Consider the following 11,213-nt stretch of genomic DNA (forward strand, 5'->3'; position numbering starts at 1 on the left):
CCATACACGGTAGGTTTTTTAACTGCATGAGAGGACACACACAAGCTAGGGACCCCAACGTAGAGAAATACTTTGGCGTAGTGTTGGGGCTCTATTGCATTGATCAATTCAGTAGCTAAATTTCTCTTGATTCATATGTTCATGGCAGTAATGCAGATTCCATTTTTCACATATTCACTCTTGCATGTAGCTATTGAATTTTTCAAGTCAGTATTCACACAGCAGTTTCTGCTATTTCATGTATTCCCCTTACATAGTCACTGGTGTTACACACAACCATGAATGTCAATGGACACCCACATATACGAGTGACACGAAAGACAGTAAAAAAAGACACCTTTATTAATATTGATTAAAAAAGTTTAAAACAGACAAAAGGTACCGTGAACAGAGAGGGACACAGTCAGGAAAAGTTACCAAAGATTAATGGTTTTTCAGGTGACCAAAATTATACACCTACACCGGCATACCTGTTAGACTAAATGTTGAAAATTGCGATATCCTGCGCTGCTCATTGGTTATAGTAAATGACTACTAAATTGCTGTGCAGATGGAATTCCACCAACCTGCAGAGCATGTGTGTGAATGTTAATCAACAACCATGTGCAGAACACAGAGTGTAGCAATGAAGTATTCCACCTGCAGTGAAAATCCACTTACTGCCCCTCACCCATCCAGATCCACACATTGTCCGCGCATGGCATATACATGAATCATGCTAATATCAGTCACACCCCTAAGTGGGGCAACCTTCCAAGTTGGAACTATCTATGCGATATAGCGTTCACCAAAACAAGTAAGGTGAACAAAAGTACAGCTTAATGAAGCATAATACATGCCAGGCACATGCAACTGAGTAGATACCAAGAGGGGGAGGGGGAGTGGAAATGCAGGTAGACTTAAACAGGCAAGACGGTAAATGACAGGTACATTAAAAGTGCAAATAACGATTACATCACCTGAAAATATCCTGCCGCGGCCCTCACACTCCGACACGTGTTTCGCAGTTGCTTTCTCAAGGAGCGTGCCAGAGGTGAGGGGCAGGTTGGTTAAAAAGGCTGGAACAGCCAATGGAGATGAGCTTTAAGATCATGTGATCAGCTAAACGTAAATGAAACCACCTAAGGATGTGGCGCATGACAACTGTTACCACCACCGCTAATGGAATACGCTTCCCATATACCGCGATCACGTGCCCCGTGACGTCACGGCCCATGTGATAATGGAACCATGGAAACCACGGGACGCTTTCAGACGCGGTTTTGGAAGCGAGCGAGCAGTTCAGCAGGCATGCGCACTAGGTGGATTCACACACATAGAAACAAACAGGAAGTGTTCTAAATCTAAATGGGCTTTCAACAAACCACCTTATGTTACACGGGGTCCGTATATATTACAACATTATGAATAGCACACAGTCATGGCAAGGAATAAGAGCAAACACTGCATCAGTAAGCATGTTCTAAAAAACATAATGCAATTTTAGGAAGATATAAATTTTATAGGCAGCGTCCAACCATCCTCATCATGTCATAACATCACTATATCCATGGATACCCACGGAGGGCACTCGGCTACCTCCGCCACTTTGTAGTGCATACATAGATATGTAGGTATATAAATTTTATAGGCAGTGTTCAACCATCCTCGCCATGTTATAACATCCTTATCAGAAAATTGACAGAATTTATATCAAAAGACATTTATTGCTATATACAGTACAGATTACAAAGGACTCTCCCCGTTTGCCCACAAAAAGCATTCGACCACCTCCACCACTTTTTGGTGCATACTCAGATATATAGTAACACCATTACGTCCTATGAGACATAAGAGCCCAAATCAGTAGTTATAGTCCATAAAAACAGGATCCTCTTCATTTCTTTAGATGGACGCCATAGCCCATTGAACTCCAAGGCGCTGATGTAGAAGAATATGCTCCAAAAATAGACAGAAGCCAGACATAGGTAACCTAATGAACTAAAAAAACAGACAATTAAAATTACATAAAACACCCACCACATACACCTAACTAAAACCAGGTATAGCCATTGATACGCATCAAAAGGTCATAATGACAAAACCAAAAGCAGACCCAAATGCATTGAAAGGCCACCTAATCACCTTACAGGAACGCTGAGAATCCCATATTCTCGTTCAAACCATTGGGGGCCAGGGTTCCCAATCTATAAATCCATTTGCTTTCGACCTGGGCAAGAAGCCTGCCCAGGTCCCCCCCTCTTGTTCCCATAGAGATCATATCTATACCCTTGACTTTCAACATGGTAGGATTGCAAGAATGAAAGTTCTTAAAATGCCTAGGGATAGTTTTCAAAAGACTTACATCATCAATGCCTTTAGCCTTCTCTATGTCTAGACAATGCTCGCGAACCCTAATCTTTAACTCCCTCGTGGTCAGACCAATGTATACTTTTTTGCAAGGACATTCAGCCCTGTAAATGACCCCCCTTGATGAACACGTGATTCTTTGTCTGATCTCGAACTCACGAGATCCATCAAAGTTATGGAATCTTTTTGCCTTCACAAGGTTGGCACACACCTTGCATAGGCCACAAGGGAAGAAACCAAACAGCGGTTGACCAAGCGTGCTTACCCGAGATGGTTCATAGTGGCTGTGAACCAACATGTCTCTCAGATTTTTAGCACGCTTAGCCACCAAAGACGGCCGCGATGGGAGAATTGATCTTAAACTTGGATCCGTCATAAGGATATTCCAATGTTTATGAACAATCTTTTTCAACTCATCCCATCTACTGTTATAAGTTGTAATGAGACGCACCGTTGGTTCATTCTTGTTGCTGTCCTTTACAACATTAGAAAAGAGAAGGGAGTTTCTGGTCGATTTCATTGCCCTTTTAAACCCATGTCTGATGACTCTCCGACTATAACCTCTAGTCTCAAATCTATGTGCCAGTTCCTCCGAATGAGTCATGAAGCTGGCATCATCCGAACAAATCCTCCTTATTCTAAGGAACTGGCTACTGGGAATCCCCTGGATGGTACTTTTAGGGTGAGCAGAGGATGCCAACAACAATGAATTGGTAGCCGTAGTCTTACGATACACTTGTGTAGACAACAAGCCATTAGACGATGCAACAATCCTTAGATCTAAAAAATTTATGGTGCGCCCATATTCAAAGGTAAGTTTAATGTTCAAATCGTTCTGATTTAAACATTGCATAAATTCCTGGAGACCACTGAGATGACCCTCCCAGATGAACAGAACGTCATCAATATACCTGACCCAATTTTGGACCTGATGTGTACATAAGTTGTTGTCATCCACAAAAATTTGCCGCTCCCATGCCCCCAAGAAAAGATTGGCATAGGAGGGCGCACAGCAAGCCCCCATGGCAGTTCCCTGCGTCTGTAAAAAAATCATACCGTTAAACGTAAAAATATTATGCGTCAAAATAAATTCTAACAAAATGAGTATTAAATCAACCGTTGGTCGCGAGATGTTACTAGCCTTCAGGTACCATGAAACCGCCCTGAGACCATCCTGGTGTCTAATGGAAGTATATAGAGACTCTATATCTGCCGACACCAACAGCATGTTATCTTCAAGGTGAATACCATCTAATCGTCTCAGGGCGGCAGTGGTATCCTGAATATAAGATGGTAATTCACAGACCAACGGTTTCAAATAAAAATCAATAACCTGACAGACCAATTCTATCAGGCTACCATTGCCCGATATAATGGGTCTGCCAGGGGGGTTTGCTGGGTCCTTGTGCATTTTTGGGATCAGGTAAAGTGCTAGGAGTCGTGGATGAAGTCCCTTTATAGTATCCAGGAATTTTTTCGGTATTATGCCCTTATCATATGCTTGCTCCAAAATCAAAATCTCAGACTTCTTAGGGCTCTCAGGTGGGCCCTGTAACATGCAGTGGGGAGGGATGGCAGTCATTTATAGCTTTCTTCGTCCCCTATGTCATTAGTGTGAAAGTTGGAATGCGTACTCCATAACACTTTACAGTACTATTGCCAATGTGGCTATTTGAGTGTTGGCCTGACCCACCCCCTCCACCAACACCACTGGCTCCAGCGGCCCTCTATTCAAATTCTATTAACATTTTTCAGTAATGTCTGTTTTATGGACAAATAAACGCCACGCTGGGACATCGAAGCTGATGTCAATGATGATGATTGCATCTGGCCAAAATCAGGTTGGCAGAAGGAGGCATCATCGCCTGCTTCCTAGACCGCAGTTTGTAAAGCATGCAGCACTGTGGAAGTGACAGTTCTTCACTCTGGAACTCAGGCTTTATTCCACTAGCTAACACCGAGGATTTAAAATAATTCAGTTTCCCCAGGGGGGAAAGGTTCAGACACTATGGAGCACAGCATCAGAAGGTACTCCCAACAGCTATTATTTTTTTTTTTTAAATTGGAAGGATTTGCAACAGTGCATAACATGCCAAGGAGTTAAAAAAAAATTCTGATTCCGCAGGGGGGCTATGTGTAACACACCGTGGAGCACAACATCAATAATAGATAGAAGAAAAAAATATCTGTGGTGGGTGCACGGAAAAAAGCCTTTAGCATATATATTGAAGCAAGAAACTCCAGCACTCCGCTATTATAGCAGTCCAGAAATCAGCACACACCTGATCCTGCACGGAACATCTAATGCAATGGTTTCAATTGTAGAAAGAAGAAAAAAATCCAGCGGATCACAGGCTTTTTTATATAAAATGAACTTACGTCTTTATTGCTTCATTTAAAAAGTTTCCACAACGCAGGTGGGATCCACAGACAAGGTATCTATATCATCAGTTTATCCAACATGTTTCGACCCAGAGAGTGGTCATATAGTCTTATTCATGGATGTTTTAGAGTAGGTACTGATACCTCTATATAGCTTACTAGAACTCCCATCATGCAAGTGGTTTCTAATTAGGATAATTATCCTACACATGTAACAAAGACTTGTGCACAGATAGGAAATTCTAGTGCTATAATTCACAGATACATAAAACACATAAAAAAACAATATTATTCATATTGTCATAAACATTAAAACCATTTTTACATGAATAATTTAATTATAATGGACAATCATGTCCTGCCTTATATTCATACCATGTGGAATGCGAGTATTTAACTTAAATATCCAAAAGGATTCTCTATTTAGAACTTTACGTTGGAAGTCTCCCCCTCTGGCCATTTGTTGAACTTTTTCTATCGCTCTAAATTTAAGACCAGAGGTATTACCGCCATGCCACAAAGTAAAATGCCTAGAGACCGCTGAAGAACCGCATAAGTGTGTTTTACCTATATCTGAGATATGGCGTCTGATGCGGTTCTTCAGCGGTCCGACCGTACAGCCTACATACTGTTTAAGGCATATTGTGCAGTCAATTAAATATATTACACCTTCGGTTGTACAATTTAAATGTCTCTGAATTTTATATTGTATTCCTGTTGAAAAAGAGGTAAATGTATCTCCCCTATCCACAAAATTGCAAACTTTACAAAGAATATGGCCACATTTGTAAAAACCTTTATATAATAGCCATGTGCATTCATTATTTATTGTTTTTCGTGAAAAAAAACTTGGAGATAAAATATTAGCCAAAGTTACTGCTCTTTTAGATACAAACCTAATTGACTGTGTATTTATTAATTTAGAAAAAGTAGAATTCTGATGAAGAATTGGCAAATACTATTTTATTATCTGAGTGATTCTAAAAAATTGCGGACTATATCTAGTTGAGAAGGTCACTGCTACATTATTAAACTGACTGCCTGTATACTTTTGATTCCTTTTATTTTTATTTTTCAATAATTCCTGTAGCTATTTTATCCACTCTGTCTATAGCTCTAATGAGTGTCCAATCTGGATATCCACTTTCATATAGCCATTTCCATACCATATTTTTTTCTTTTTCAAATTTATACAGATTGCTACAGTTACGTTTGGTTCGTATCATCTCTCCTATTGGAATATTATTTTTTATATGGTGAGGATGACATGAGCTTGCATGCAGAATATCATTATTATTGGAAGGTTTTCTATACGGACTTATTTCAATAGACCCATTTTCTATGTGTCCAGTGAAAATAACATCCAAAAAACATATTTCTTTTTTTGTAGATTATATCTAAATTTTAGATTAAATTGATTTTTATTGATGTATTCTATAAACTGGTTACAAGAACAGGAATCTCCATCCCAAATAATAACTATATCATCTATATAGCGTCCATAAAGGATTATATTATTTTTAAAAGGATTATCAATATTAATGATGTTCTGCTCTTCCCAAATAGCAGCCACTATATTTGCTAATGAGGGGGACAATTTCCCCCCCATGCTAACGCCCAGTTTCTGTATACAAAATTTATCATCAAAAAGAAAATAGTTATGCGTTAGTAAATATTTTATAGATAGAAACAAGAACTCGTTAATTTGAATGGTATACGGGTTATATTTTTCAGCGGTCTCTAGGCATTTTACTTTGTGTCATGGCGGTAATACCACTGGTCTTAAATTTAGAGCGATAAAAAAAGTTCAACAAATGGCCAGAGGGGGAGACTTCCAACGTAAAGTTCTAAATAGAGAATCCTTTTGGATATTTAAGTTAAATATTCGCATTCCACATGGTATGAATATAAGGTAGGACATGATTGTCCATTATAATTAAATTATTCATGTAAAAATGGTTTTAATGTTTATGACAATATGAATAATATTGTTTGTGTTTTATGTATCTGTGAATTATAGCACTAGAATTTCCTATCTGTGCACAAGTCTTTGTTAAATGTGTGGGATGATTATCCTAATTAGAAACCACTTGCATGATGGGAGTTCTAGTAAGCTATATAGAGGTATCAGTACCTACTCTAAAACATCCATGAATAAGACTATATGACCACTCTCTGGGTCGAAACATGTTGGATAAACTGATGATATAGATACCTTGTCTGTGGATCCTACCTGCGCTGTGGAAATTTTTTTTAAATGAAGCAATAAAGACGTAAGTTCCTTGTACTAAAAAGCCTGTGATCCGCTGGATTTTTTTTCTTCTTTCTACAATTGAAACCATTGCCTTGGACATTCCGTGCAGGATCAGGTGTGTGCTGATTTCTGGACTGCTGTAATAGCGGAGTGCTGGAGTTTCTTATTTCAATATATTAGTTTGGAAAATTATAAATCTCTTTCTTTAAAGTCATGACTTAAGCTCCAGAGCTGAATTCAAAATTCTGCCAGATCCTGAACAGTTATATATAACACACCTGTCACTTGATGTAAATATGCAACTTCTTTACCTGCTGTTAAAGCCGCCGTTCTCCTGAATCCGGCGATGTTTTTCCCTTGTTCCCAGCCCTCTCCGTTCCGGAGATATGGCCTCTTCATTGCTATATGTACTTCTAGTCTTTTTCATACAAGTGGGTGTGGTGATCGAGGAGACGCCCACAGAAGAGCAGAGGACCACGCCATGAGGATCAAAAGACTAGAAGAGGAGACCATATCTTAGGAACATAGAGGAGCAGGAACTAAAGAAAAATAATGCTGGATTCAGGAGAACAGCGGCATTTACACCATGTAGAAAAAAATTACATATAAATGAAAAGTGACAAGTTCAATTTAAAGTAGTGTTAGTTCTTAGCTTGCAGCGAAGTGAAGATAAACTGAAGTAAAGATGACAAATCATAGTATTTTCACTTTTGGGAAAGTCCTACTAAAAGTGGGGTTTTACCATCACTCTAGGGGTCCTAGCCTTACACTGAAATGCTCATAATCAAATATTTTATCTTGGTATCAAATACGTAATAGACCCTGATGATAAGTGAATGGCTCCACAGTGATGGGTTCACCTCAAAGTTTGATCAGATCCCAGGCTCATGGGCCCGGGTGTCACACTAGGTACGGGAAGTACCAAGCGAATGGTGAAAGGGAAGGGAAACCCTGTGTCTAGGGAGGGAGGAGATGGTGACCCCTGACCAAGCCTACCACTGGTCTCCAAGTTCCCTCACCACCCTAGATAGGATCCGCACCTATGCGCTGAGCAGGATACCTGACTCTAGGCTGACCCTGTATCTGGGCCCTAGGTAGGGAGCGGGTGGGATGAGGTCTTTCAACCCCACTAGGCGCTAAAGAAAACACAGGAATACCAAATAAGGTAAAAACCACAAACTACTTATCTGTAGACGACTCAGTAAGACATTCAGTAAAGAGCAGCAATGATCCTACAGATCACTGCCAGCCGCCTGCTTGCATCCAGAGCTTGTGAAGGAACTGAATATCACCAGCACAAGTCCAGGGAAAATTTGAGTATGTAAATCCAAGGGGAAATACAGATGATTAGCAGCTGAAGGGAAGAGGAGATCCGCAGGGTCCTAAAGGGAAAAGGATAAAAACCCAGCAAAGGGGATGCCTAGTACACTGAATACGGACAGACAGCATAATAGCAAATCGGAGAGCATTTTGCACAGCCAAACGCTCTAACCTTCTATTGACGGACACCACAGGACTGTCTGCCACTCGTGACACTGGGCCATTGCTTTGTTCCTCTGATCGTTCAAGTATGAGATCTCTTTTACTCATGGTGAGTTGTGAGATGAAGTAAGCCAGGATAACCATGACCAAACCTTGACGAGAAGTCCCAGCTCACTGGAGATGCAAACAATCGATGGAAACTCCCAAAAAATCATAAAGACCCCAAATATTTAGTTTTCTCATGAGGCCACGTACACCCACACAACAGATTTTTTTTTTTTTTTTTACTTTCCCTATGACACGAAAATGAAAAAAGAAAAAGTTTACCGTTTTTTTTAACTACAGATCCTAGGCAAAACTGTGTCACCATGGTAACAGACCACAATTAGACCCTGAGCAGTCTGACCCCACAGACTTATTTCTATCATTGACTGTTTATTATCATCACTACAGGATTGGACTATTCAGGGTTTAACAATCCGTTACTATTAAAATGTAAAAAGTCAATGTTTACATATGGGAATACCCAGAAGATTCATACACCCCATACATCATAGTGGGGGACATTACCTTATTAAGCCCCTCACTCTGAAAATTCCGCTTTTGCATACTGATGCTGGTCTGAAAGACACAAAGGAAATCAGATGAGCCGGTTACATCACTCTTGTTGTTATAGAATTTTTATTTGAGATTGCTTGCTCGTCAGTTCAAGGTACACAATTTGAAGGGGGAAGGGGTTGTAAATAAATGTGTTTTTCCTAGTTGGCCTCCATGGACCTTAATGTAATCAGGCTTGAAGTAGGATTCATTGTCTGGGGGGCTTGCGTGTCTATTGTTCCCTTGCAAGGGGCCTCCCTAATACACAATCCTGCAAACTGGCCAGAGACTGTCCTCCTTCATACTTGAAGGTACAGGAAAAACAAATGTCTAAGGGGGCAGGTATGAGCACTTCTGCCCATCAATTGGTCTGAACCCAGGAGAGGGAGGACAATAAGCCACACGTTTGGTCAGTGAGTTGGTGCTGTGAAGTAAAGGGAGAAGATCCGTTTCTGCAGCCGGGTCCTGGTGCCTATGAATGGACTGTAGAGATTGGTGCTGGATACACATGTTACGGTTGTGATATCCATCATCTGGATTTGAGAAACTACCCTACGTTGCATTTTTCATGCTTTTTCCTTGCTTGTTTTAATTAATAAAAGCAAATAAAATCATCCCAGCAAAGTCTATGAGAATCCTGACTTGCTGTGCACATGTTGCTTCTTATTTCCTTGCCGTTTTTGATGCTGAAAAAAGAAGCAGCATGTCAATTGTTTCTGCGTTTTTTCCTACTTTTTATCACCAATTGACTTCAATGGAGTCAGTGAAAAATGTAGGAAAAAACGCATGCTTTTTTGTGCGTTTTTGTGTGCTTTTTTGACGCCACTGCGGTTCCCTACAGCCATTTCCTCTTCTCCCGGTCTTTACTGTAGGACCTTGTTCCAGGGAAGTCCGGTAAAGTCACAAGGTGAATCGAGTTCATGCCAGCGTATCACTGGGATTTCCTGCAAATCCAATGGCATGAACTTGGGTCACCATGTGATGTCACCAGGGTCCCTGCATCTAGTCCACAGAGCCAGTGTTAGCAGACATTTTCTCATCTTGCGGTCTTTACGGCGGGACTTTGCTTCAGGGAACTCCGTTGACATAGGTAGCCTGGTCTGTGAGGCGATCCATACCTCGGTAACCCGGGGTCATCATGGTGACAACCCAGGGTTACCATGGCAGCGATTGGGTTCCTGTGATCGCATTACAGGGACCTGATCGCCAGGGAGAGTTAAGCGATTCCTCTCCCTGCCTCCTGAATGCTGCGATCATACTGCTGTGAGCAGCGCAGGCATTGCTCCTGGCAGCGAGAGTCGGGTCCCAGCTGTAAAATCACTCGGAGACCTGGCGGCGATCGCGAGTGCCTGAACCCCTGCAGTCGCTATGACTAAATAACGCATGGAAAAAAGCATGTGAAAAAACGTGCAAATGCAATAAAAAGAGTGTTTTTTTTCAGCTACTTTTTTCCTGCCAAAACATGTGTTTTTCTGTGCAGATTTTGTGCAGTAATTTGGTGTATAAATTTCAGCACCAAATCTGCATCTCCTGCCAAACTAATGGCAAGCGTTATGTCAGGGACTCTCAGCCATCACCAATGTCACCATATAATTGGAGGTCCTAGGTTTTGCCCAATGTGCGGTCTTCTGCAAATTACCATACTTATTTTGTAATTTGCATCTTTTTTGCATTTTTTGAGAGATTTGTTGACAATTTACTACTTTTGTGGCATTGGTCACATCCAAAATGAGCATCAACTGCCAGAGAAAGCGCACTGGCATCTGAATAGGACCTTGATGGATGGGAGCCATTTTGGCGGCACCTGTGGGTCACCGATATTTCTGTGCCGCTGTATCCCTCACATCAGTAAGGTAATATGTCGGGGACTGTCTCAGTCATCACCGATATCACCACATAACAAGAGGCGGGATGTTTTTGCCCAATTTGGAACACGTTTTTGCAATTTTTGATTTTTTTTCGCCAGTATGGGTGACCCTTAAGAGCTTCTGCTACAGGAGCAAAAGAGGGTTACAAAATGAGTGTGCCCGACTCCAATGGACGGCGGGGTGAGGTGACGACTTCTAGAAGAAGCGATGGCTATGGCAGCTGTGACGGGTCGGAGGCCTGTGTGTGTGACGTTCATAAGATATAAGGTAAACAAGAGAGG

At 41.0% G+C, this 11,213-nt stretch overlaps 1 long non-coding RNA gene across 1 annotated transcript in view; it reads right to left on the minus strand.

Annotated features, from left to right (window-relative positions):
* Positions 1-401: 401 nt before the first annotated feature.
* The window catches only part of LOC142287275 (uncharacterized), a 75,573-nt gene continuing 64,761 nt past the window's right edge, over positions 402-11,213 (minus strand). The window contains exons 4-5 of the long non-coding RNA XR_012748267.1: positions 9,038-9,088; positions 402-1,980 (exon numbers count right to left, since the gene is read on the minus strand). This is a non-coding gene — a long non-coding RNA (uncharacterized LOC142287275). The remainder of the gene's footprint in view (positions 1,981-9,037; positions 9,089-11,213) is intronic.

Source organism: Anomaloglossus baeobatrachus, unplaced genomic scaffold (genome assembly GCF_048569485.1).
Source record: "Anomaloglossus baeobatrachus isolate aAnoBae1 unplaced genomic scaffold, aAnoBae1.hap1 Scaffold_719, whole genome shotgun sequence".
In the NCBI taxonomy this organism is placed as follows: domain Eukaryota; kingdom Metazoa; phylum Chordata; class Amphibia; order Anura; family Aromobatidae; genus Anomaloglossus; species Anomaloglossus baeobatrachus.